At 39.8% G+C, this 11610-nt stretch overlaps 1 protein-coding gene across 1 annotated transcript in view; it reads left to right on the top strand.

Annotated features, from left to right (window-relative positions):
• RAB38 (RAB38, member RAS oncogene family) overlaps window positions 1–11610 on the top strand; it is a 79066-nt gene that overhangs the window by 4068 nt on the left and 63388 nt on the right. The gene's annotated exons all lie outside the window — the stretch shown is intronic.

Here is an 11610-nt window from a genome sequence, read left to right on the forward strand (position 1 = left end):
AACAACAACAACAACAACAAAAACTTTCGACATTCATTTGGATCAATGCTAAGTAAGGCCTTATTCGTCCAATGAATTCCATAATGTATCTCTTGTAGCTACTCAAACTGCCAGTCTGATCCTGAAAGACTCTACAAAGTACCACTTAGAAGTCTGTGGAGCAGGCCATGAATCCCACAAATCCTACAGGGGACAGCAGTTGCTCTAGATTCCAAGAATTCCACCATTTAGAAGCAGTTGAGTCAACTCTATGTTCAGAAGCCCTTGATAGAGTCAGAGAAATTAAGCAACTTTGCCCAAGGCCACCCAGCTAATAAGTGGAAGAGTCGAATTTGACCTAGTTCTGTCTAACTTGAAATCAAGCTATATTCTTTATGACCACATGGCACACAGTTAGCCCACACGTCGATGCCCTTTTCCCATTTAAAAGTATTGCTTCTTTAGTAGGTAGGGTGTCTTTTTCCTTCCTACTTCTAAGTAATTTTTAGGTATTAGTACCAACTTTTATGTCTGTGCACATGTATGCACATTAGAGTGCAGTGGCTCTATATTATAAGCACTGGACTGCAAATGGCAAGGCCTGGGGTTTGAGCCCACCAGCTGTTCTGTAGGAGAAAGATGAGGCTTTCTATTCCTGCAAAGATTTAAAGCCCCAGGAACTCTATGTAGGCTATGAGCCGGAACTGACTCAAAAACAATTAACAACACCAACATCATGTATGTATGTATGCGTGTTTGAGAGAGTTTTATATAAGAGATGACCACGTCTTTTGTTCGTCAGAATATCCTTTACAGACTGTTAAATAATTCAAAGATAGTATTTTACTTAATACACTTGAATTTACACAGACTTCAATTCAGTTGAATGTTTTAGTTTGTTTTATTAAAAGTTTGAGATTCCGATTCTCCTATCTTGTTGCATACCAGCCTCTTGTCTGTGACTTGGTTTCATTTTCCCCTTTTATCCACCATTGGATAGTTCATTGCCATATATTCTCATTTTCCCGTCCAAATGAGTTGCTTCACTTAATGGAGTCTAAATGACGCCATCTAAATAAATCTAGGAAACTGTACTAGCATTCGTTTTCATACACACACCACCACCAGTTACTATGAGCCCCACTCCAACTCATGGTGACCTCATGTGTGTCAGAGTAGAACTCAGCTCCCTACGATTTTCAGTGATTAATTGTTTTCTTGAGAGTAAATTGCCAGGCCTTTCTTCCAAGGCCCTTTTGGCTAGACTCAAACTTTAAACTACCTTTTTTTTTTTTTAAGCACTTAACCTATTATATTTTGTTTCACTGCAATGATTATAAACCCCTTCATGCATCATAATAAGTTAACAGTATTTGCTTATATTCCTTTTTTTTAAATATACACAAAAGCACGCAGGAATATATAATTGTTTAAACAACCAAAGGCACATTCTGCAAGTCAACCGCCTGTCTGCCAGCACACAGCCTTTCTCTTTCCATGATTCTGGAGTCCTCAGCTACTCTTTCTCTCCATGCCATCACCTCTGCCTCCATCTTTGGTGTCACTACTTCTCTGGTTAGGGTCCCATGTTCTTCTCATGCTCTTCTCTCTTGATGCTCCCAGGATCCTCGGTTCCTAGACTGTGAGATTAACTAATCCTTCCTCTTTGTTACACAACTTCTTTACAGTTGTGTGACAAGTACAATTAATCATAATAACAATTGCTCACTATGGAATCAAATGAATCTTATTCCCATATCCTTTCTCTAGACACCTCTAGACAAGATGGGGATTCTACCTTCCCCTGCACACTCTGAAACTAAACTCCCTCTTGAAAACTTGTAAACCAGCTAATTCACGCGTTTATAGCCCACCCAATTTTAGGTAGCCATTGTCGAAGTTGCCTGTCCCTATCATCGCTTTGTACAGAAAGAATAGGTTTGATCCTTGATGTGACGACGCTTTCCTATTCGGTTGGTATTTTGAACTATTACATCCATAAGTATAGGTCAAGTTCATCAAATTGTAACAATTTGCCCTTGCTTCCTTTATCAAATTTCTTTACCTTCCTCTAGTTGAGTTCTTATCATCAAGCCATCTAAGCTAAGTCAAACTGGTACTATCTGCAAGTTTAGGTGTTCTTGTGCATCTCCCTCCACTTCATATCAGCTAGACACTTCACTCTCAGTTCTAGCCCTCTGTGGCTAGGTCGTGTCCAGTTTTCAGGAGTTCTCAAGTCTCCCTGAACTTTGAACCAATCAATCCTTCTGCTTCTCTTTTTCATCTCAAGGTTGACAGGAGTCTATGGAGCTTGGTTGAACTCAGCCCATATCTTCATTGTTGTCGCTCCCCGATTTCCACTCACAAGTAGACCAACGTGATTACCTGCAAGCTTCCATGCCTGGTTGTGTTTTCCCTTGGAGTTTCAGTTTTGGAAGGGAGTTTGTCCTGAAGGGACTTGATTGTTTGCCTTGATGGCTCCCTGGCGAATACCTTGCTTGTTCTTGTAATAACCAAACAGACTGCATGGTGGTTATTGGTTTTCCCCCTGCTGCTCTTTCTTTCAAGAAGTATTTTCTGTTCCTCTAGCTGCTCAGGGCTGGTCTGCATTTCCTTTCAAGTGGGAATGTCCCACCACAGAAGGTTCTGGAAGGCGCTCAGGATTCCAGCTAAGGTCCTATATACTTCTAGAATGCCCTTTAATGTATTCCAATCAGTTATATGCTGAAGACAGGTTTACAAGCTTTCTGTAATCATGTTTCCCAGTATTCCTTTCTATTCCACTCAGGTGTCTATTTTACAATAGTGGTGGCTGTGTGCTGTGGAGTTGGTTCCGACTCATAGCGACCCTGTACAGGGTTTCCGAGGCTATAAATCTTTACAGGAGCAGAACGTCTCATCTTTCTCCTGTGGAACAGCTGGTAGTTTCGACCTGCTGACTTTGTGGTTCACAGTCTGATTTGTAACCACTACGCTACCAGAGCTCAGACAAGGGAAACCAATCAATATCCACAATACATTCAAACATCTTAACATTATTTTCCCTTTTTTACCCATTCAGACTATGCCTCAATCTCTGTATCAGAGCCCTGTTCCAAGGTTGAGCATACATCATTATTTACCTCTGTCCCATTTAACCTATGCAAACCTACCTAAGTGTTCCCCTAGCTACCTTGTTCTTCCACCTGCCTTCCCTGCCTTGTATATTGTCCTCACCAACACCGGAGCTATGATGTGACTAGCCCCTAACCTGTGCTCTACCATGCCCTCCCTCCACCCCTGGTAACAAAGAAAGTTTTTTTTTCTTTTAGTATGGGTATCGTTCCTTAAACTTTTACAATAATGGTCTTATGTAATATTTCTCCTTTTGTGACTAACTCAGCATAATGTCCTCAAGATTCATCCATGTTATGCAGTGGTTTGCAGTTTCATTGTTATTCTTCAAGGTAACATCATATCCCATTGTATGCATGTACCAAATATTGTTTATCCATTCTTCCACTGATGGGCACTTAGGCTGTCTCCATATTTTTGTTATTGTCAATAGTGCTGCAATAAATATTGTTGTGTATATGTCTATTCATGTTCTGTCTCGTATTTCTTGTGGATATATACCAAATAGAGGAATTGATGGATCATAAGATATTTCTATTTCCAATTTTGTGAGGAAGCATCATGCCATTTTCCATAGTGGTTGAACTATTTTACATTTCCACCAGCATTGTGGGAAGGTCCCAGTCTCTCCATATCCTTGCCAGCATTTATTGTCCCTTGCTTTGTTGAACTTCACTGTTATTGCTGGTAGGAGATGATAGCTCATTGTTGTTTTGATTTGCATCTCTCTAATGGCTAATGTGGTTACAAATTGGACTGCTAATCTCAAGGTCAGCAGTTGGAAACTACCAGCGGTACCGCAGGAGAAAGATGAGGCTTTCTACTCCCGTAAAGATTTACAGCCGCGGAAACCCTGTTCAGGGTCACTATAGGTCAGAATCGACTTGACAGCACTTAACAACAACAATGTCTAATGATCATGAACATTTCTTGATCATGAACATTAATGATCATGAATGCCTTCCTTGGAAGTGTCTGTTCATGTCCTATGCTCATTTTAAAATTAGTTTATTTGGCTTTTTCTCATAGAGGTGTTGTTTTTTTCCTATACATTTTAGAGATTAGTCCCTTGACTGATATGTCATTGCAAAATATTTTTTTGAACTAACTTTTCAGTTAAGCATTTCAGCTGTTTGCACCATGCAGGAACTCCCATACACATGCACACTGCTTTGAATTTAAATATAAGTTCAGATATTGTCTTTTAAATTTGAAGTGCTTTGGAATGATAGTCAGCTATGAGATATAATAAGAGGCATTTCTTATAGCAAAATGAAGGAAATTAGGAAAAGATCTTAGGTGGTTCTGAATTAGGGATTTTTTTTTTCAGAGTGGATCATGGAAGACAGAGAAAGTAGGTGAGTTGGGTATTCATTTCCTCGCTGGGCTTCTCTCTTGCAAATAAGAAATCAATATTAATTGTTTCTTAATTATGTAGAGGGCACTTACCGTTCAGGTTACCAGTTCTATTGTATTTCACATGTCCATTGTGAACACAGGCTAAAAGCCTCTCAGAGTGCTATGGAGACACAAGGGAACAGTAATTGCGTACTTAGCCATGGATTTAAGAATTTTACGGTTTAATTGGGGAGATATGCTAGTACAGTACATTAAAGAGCGTCTGAATTACAGACAACTCCTGTTTTTGTTGTTAAGTATAGTTGAATCTGTTCTGAATAATAGTGACTCTATCCTGGTGTTGTGCTCTGGGTAATGCACTGGCCTGAAAAGTTGGTTTGAACCTCAAGGTCAGCAGTTCAAGCTACTCCTAAGAAACACATAGGGTCGCTATGTGTCAGAACTGACTCCATGGCAGGTAACAACAGAGTGTTTCAGCAGATACCTGGTGTGACACTGCAAGTTAATGCGCTGGACTGCCTGCGAGATCGGTTTGAATCGCAAGTTCAGAGGTTCAAGCTCCAGCCACTCTTCAGAAACCCTATACAGGGTCACTATGGGTCAGAACTGACTCGATGGCACTTAACAACAACGATACGGTTTCAGAGGCTTCAAATCTTCTCGGGAGCAGAAAGCCTCATCTTTCTTCTGTGGAGTTACTGGCAAGCTTGAACCACAGACCTTGTGATTCATAGTTCAGTACTTATTGTACAACTCCTACTTGCCCTTTAATGTTATGTAAATTTGGCCTCACTATGAAATAATTGAGCCAACCCCTGTTGTTGTTGTTAGGTACCATTGAGTCGATACTAACTCATAGCGACTCTATGCACAATAGAACAATAAACTGCCCAATCCTAGGCCAACTTCACAGTTGTTACTATATTTGAGCCCATTGATACTGCCGCTGTGCCAGTCCATCTCATTGGTCATCTTCCTCTTTTTCTCTGACCCTCCACTTTACCAAACATGATCTCCAGTGACTGGTCCCGCCTGACAATATATCCAAAGTATGAAAGGTGAAGTCTGGCCATCCTGGCTTCCAAGGAGCACTCTGGCTGTATTTTTTCCAACACAGATCTATTTATTCTTTTGGCAGTCCATGGTACTTCAATATTCTCCTCCAACACCATAACTCAAAAGCATCAATTCTTCTAGTCCTTATTCATGGTCCAACTTTCACACGCATATGAGGTTATTGAAAATACCATGGCTTGGGTCAGGCACATCTTAGCCCTCAAACTGACATCTTTGCTCTTCCACACTTTAAAGAGGTTTTGTGCAGCAGATTTGCCCAATGCAATATGTCATTTGATTTCTTAACTGCTGTTTCCATTGAGTGTTGACGGTTTATCCAAGTAAAATGAAATCACTGATAACGTCAGTCTTTTCTCCATTTAGCCAACCCCTACTGGCAAAAAATTCTGGTTTACAATCACTTTCACTTGCTGCAATGCAGCATTGAAATGATTGAAAAGCCTTTGAACTTTTCTTTCACTAAAGGAAGACTAAATAAGAATCATATGAACCTGTTCTGGCTTATCCACAAATTAAACTAAAAGATACACTTAGGAACACATCTTTGCAAATACTAAATGGTGGTGGTGGTTCTGTGGTATGAGTCGGTTCCAACTCATAGTGACCCTGTATAGGGTTTCTTAGGCTGTACATCTTTATAGGAGCGGACAACTTCATCATTCTCCCTTGAAGCTACTGGTAGATTTGAACTTCATATATTGGGATTAGCAGCCCAATGTGTTACCCACTACATCACCAGAGTGTCTTATAAATACTAAGTAAGATCAATATAAATGAGCAGGTGAGTGATACAGCCTGCCAATGCCCTGGGGAAAAAGAAGAGGCAAGAGATGAGTGTGTGACCAAATAGAAGAGTCTTCAGGAAGGTGGGATTTGGGAAGGACATTGAACAATAGATAGGATTTGGTCAGGTAGAGAAAGAGAGAGACGGTATGTTTCAATGGGGCCACCCTGGAGTAAACTTAATGGACCGTAGAAAGAAATCAAGCACTTCACAGAACCTAAGAGTGCCTAGTGCTGGTAAGGAGCCTGACTTCAGTCATCCTCTAACTTGTAATGCAAGGTGTCCAACGTCAAAAATAACACACAGGAACCCAGAGAGTGAAACAGATGAATTCTTTTCTTCACCTGGGAAACACTTGATCATCTTTCAAGATGGTCTCTGAAAAATCTGTTCCTAACTCTGTACCATCCAATCTACTGCTCCCTACTTTCCCAGGAAATAGGAAGAAAGCTTGTTCACAACCTTCACTTCCATTTTGTTTCCCTACCGAGCTCCTTAGTTGGATATACTGGAACAAATTCAAGAATTGTTTCTTTATCATGTAAAGACCATAAATAGAAAACGTTGTGATTCTAGGTAACCATTAGCAAGATGAAGAATGTCACTGACTTCTTTTAAGATGAGAGTTTATAAGTTTCACTGATTTCCTAATTTGGGTATAGTTTTGCTTTTGTAAAATTGCTGTAAGTACCTAAGTTCAAGCTTAATATAATGCTTGAGTACATAATGGTGTGAAAGTAATAGTATTTCAGAAATTTTTTTTCTTTTAAATTGGGAATTTGATACTAAAAATATATTTCTGGATATTTGTTATAAAATATAGATCCAGTATTTATGAATTCTTGATTTTCAAGACATTCCAAGTATCTGTATATTTATGAGCATTATCCCAATTTATAAATGTTATGAAATATTTCAAATTGTTTTTAAACTCTTACAGACACAAAATATGTTAACAGCGCAACTAAGGACCTTTAATTTTTGGTGTCTGCTATAGGCAGAGTCCTTTAAGGAGTCCTGGTGAGGTGCTGTAGGATAAGCACTGGACTGCTCCTTGGAAACCATGTACATAGTGGCTCTGAGTCAGAATCAACTCGAAGCACTTAACAACAATACCATAGGCAGTAAGCAGTCCTTGGAGGTGCAGATGGTTAACATGCTTGATTTCTAAGTGACAGGTTGGAGATTCAGATCCACCCAGAGGCTCTTAGAAGGAAGGTCTGGTGAGCTGCTTCCCAAGATCAGCCATTGATAACTCTGTGGAGCATAGTTCTATTCTGGAATATGGGTCCCCAGGAGTTGAAGTCAACGTGACACCAATGGGTTCTTGGTTACAGGCAATAATGAACCTTCTGAAGGTGTTTAGTTAGTAAAGTGACAGGGTGAAACAGTGCTTTGGGAAGCTGAATCAGTTAGAGATATTCAGAAATTAAGGTAGACGTTAGGATGTTGGAGATTCTTGGTTAGATGAGTGAGGGAGCAGTTAGGAGATCTCTGGGTGGTATTGTGGATGGTGACACTGTGAGCCAGAGTGGGAAATGCTGCAGGAGTAGAAGGTGGAAAATTGCATATTGGAGGTGGGGGATTTCCCAAAGCAATAATGATTTAATTAAAGTGTCCAATCCAGTTTCCTTGTTTTGCAAATGAGAATAGTGAGGCTCAGAGTAACAAACTGAATGCTCACTGCTAGGGACAAAATTGTAAAAGAGTGTACCCAGTTTAATATAAAACCTGACATGCTTCCAGACACTATTTTTACATCTGATCAAAAGATTCACTGGTGTGCTGTACCCACTAATAGCATCTATATAATACTAAGTGTAAGTGAAAATAGCATTAAATGCACATTATGACTCTGTTGCCTGTGTGCATTTTTAGCTAGAAATCCAATGCACCAAATGGACAGTTCAGATTGTTGGGACAGTTGTAATGGTGCATCATAGAGCCAGAGAGGGAGAGTAGAAGGCACCTGAGAGCTCAGTCAGACCAACTGCATTTTACAAATGAGAAAATAATCTCTGCGAGACAAACCTATTTTCCTAAGGCTACACTAGTAACCATGGCTAAAAACCCATGTCTTCAACCCTTCAATTCAGTGCCTTCTGCCAGGAGGTTGTTTGATCATTACTGAAGCCATTATGCTAACTTTTGTGATTCAGTTGATTGCTTAGTATTTTTGTACCCCTTGAAACTAAATCATGAGCCATATCTCCATGACTGTGGCAGTGTCTTTAGAGACTAAGAGAAGTGGGCACGGTCTATATGGTGGACTGGATCTTTTCATAGCAGGCATCAGATAAGATCTTTAGGTTAGAAATTCCTCAAGGTTACAAAGTTGCATTTGTATCACAGAGCACAACACCTGGAATATATTAGATATGCAATAAACGTGTCAAACGAGTTGTCTAAATTCAAAGGTGGAACGTTGGGGTGCTGCAGGATAAGCATTGGACCACTAGCCACTAAGCTGCAAGCTCAAACCAACCAGCTGTTCTGTGGGAGAAAGATAAGCCTTTCTACTTGTATAAAGATTTTGTTGTTGTTAAGTGGAGGGTCAGAGAAAAAGAGTAAGACCCCAACGAGATGGATTTTCCAAGTGGCAGCATCTATGGACTCAAGCATGGCAATAGTAGTGAGGTTGGCCCAGGATTGGGCAGTGTTTCGTTCTGCTGTGCATAAGGTTGCTATGAGTTGGTAAGGACTCGATGGCACCTAACAACAACAACAACAACAACAAGTGCTATTGAGTCAGTTCTGACTCATAGCAACCCTGAATAGGGTTTTCATGGAGCAGCTGGTGAGTTTGAACCACTGATCTTGTGGTTAGCAGTCCAGTGCTTATCCTACAGCTCCACACAAGAAGTCCTGTAGAGATTTACAAGGTTGCTATGAGTTGGAATAGACTTTATGGTACCTAACAACAACAAACTCAAAGGCTATTTTTAAGCATAGTCTCTTTTCTTCCATTTTAAAAGTAAATTATCTGTCAGAGATACTTTGGCTGTCTACTTTGCCCATATGTAGACATGCACTAAGAGTCACATGAGTGTCTCTCTCTCTGTCTTTTTAAATAGGACATAGCAGAGAGGGTTGTCAGCTGATAAAATAAGAATAAACTGTGAGTGCTGGCAATGCCCTGATCTGCATATGACCCCGGGCTGGAATGCCAAAACGATGAACTTTCAAGGTCTGCTAGTCCAGTGACCTCAATATATAAAGGGCATTTCTTTCTAGAAATAAGCTTTAAGCTCCTTATTTCTAATCTGATACACATACACTCACAATCTCTCTCTTTCTCTTTCACACACACACATACACACTTTTGTGAACTCCTAAGAAGGTGTAAGGAATCCTGGTGTGGTCCTGTGGGATAAGCACTGGACTGCTAATTGCAATGTCTGCCATTCAAACTCACCAGCTCCTCCTCAGAAACCCTATAGAGGGTCGCAGTGAGTCAGAACCCACTGGATGCCACTTAACCACCACAAAAGCATGAAGGTGGAAAGGAGTCTTGTTGGCACAGTAGTTAAGAGCTTGGCTGCTGGCTGACAAGTCAGCGGTTAGTACCCACCAGCTGCTCTGCAGGATACAGATGAGGCAGTCAGCTTCCCTAAAGATTACAGCCTTGAAAAAGCCCTGGGAAAAAACCTACTCTGACCGACACAGGGTTGCTGTGAGTCTAAAAGGACTCGATTGCAATGTGTGGGTTATTTTTTTATATTTCTCTTTTATGAAGATGTATGCCTATACATTGTTTTTCTGCATAGTCTTAAAAATTACCCTATGCCATGTATTGGAAATGCAAAATCTTTTTTCTTAGGGACCACCTTACGCTACCATGAAAACTTCTGGACAATCAGATTATTGACTAACCCATGACTTTGCTCTTCCTCTGATTAGTTCCCTGAAAGAAATCATAAGACCTCCTTAATACCTAGAGGCCTTCAGAGGCCTCAGTGGTCATAGAAGCCATTTTTCCTGAAATGTCATGCCCCGCCCCTGAGCATTATCAATGGAGATCACTGTTTGCATCAGATATTTAAGAAGAATAAATACAAAAAAGGAAAGAAGTTTAAAGCTTCTTTAAGAAAAGTGGAAGTTCATCTGTGGGCTATGTGTCATAAGAAGATTATTTTATAACTTTCTTTCATGGACTGGATGACTAGAAAAAAATGTTTCTGTGGTACAACCCATGTAAGAAATGTTTTTTAGTATTGTCATGTGCTGGTACTGATAAAATGATCTTCTTTTTAGTGTATAATGGGCACACAGTACACATGTGAGCAACTAGGGTCATCAGTCCCCTACAGTGGGAGACCCTTGACTTTCTTTCATTTTTCTAAATGCTTCGGGAACATTGTTTCCTTACAACCTGCAGTGCTAATGGCATGGTACACAGAACAGCCTAGAAAATAACCTTGAGCTCAGAATTAAGAATAAGTCCAAAGTGTTCTTTGAGGTACATTGACTTGTGTCTTCTTAAATATACGCCATTTTCAGCATCTTATTCCTTCTAAGAAAAGGTGACATATTAAATACACACATATTAAATACACACCAAACATCATTTTAATGTATATGACTATAAGAATCTTGACATTAATAAATTCCCAGATGAGAACAGAAAGCCTCTAGCTGGTTACATACTTGAAGGGTTTTTGTTTTAAAAAGGATGAGCCCAGTCTTCATTAGCTACTGTTTGGGGCAGCCTCTAGTAGAGAGAATTAGAAGTAATAGGATTTTGTTCACCATTTTTAGTCATCTGGAAAGCCTGTAATTTTTCATCACAAACTCTGGTCTGGAATTCTGATTTCAGAATATTGGTCATAATGTCTTTCATATTTTTGAATTTGCTGGGGAAATGGAAAGCAAGCTGAAGCACCAGATAGCTCTAATGTACGGTGCTAAATGCTTTACATATATTAATTAGTTTCTTCTACATGACTGCTCTGAGAGGTGCATATTATTACCATTTTGCAGATGACAATGGCAAAGCTTAGAGTGCTTAAGAAACTCTGTCTGTATTGCCAGTATTCAATTAGAAAATTAAGGATCAGAGCAAACTGATACCGGCTCATTCTGATAGATCCCCAAACTCCAATATCATCTGTTTCTTCTCTCTTTTAAATAACAGAGAGCCTTCATTGTTCAATAATAGATTGCAAACTATTCAATGGTAGAGATTTAGTTCATTGTTGTGTTTCTGGCAACTAGACCAGCTACTGGCCTTTGCAAAGTAGATATCCAGTTAATAGCTATTGAATTTTGTTGAATAAGATGCTCCTGGTACATAAGTC

The sequence above is a fragment of the Chrysochloris asiatica genome, unplaced genomic scaffold, assembly GCF_000296735.1.
Source record: "Chrysochloris asiatica unplaced genomic scaffold, ChrAsi1.0 scaffold00163, whole genome shotgun sequence".
Lineage (NCBI taxonomy): Eukaryota > Metazoa > Chordata > Mammalia > Afrosoricida > Chrysochloridae > Chrysochloris > Chrysochloris asiatica.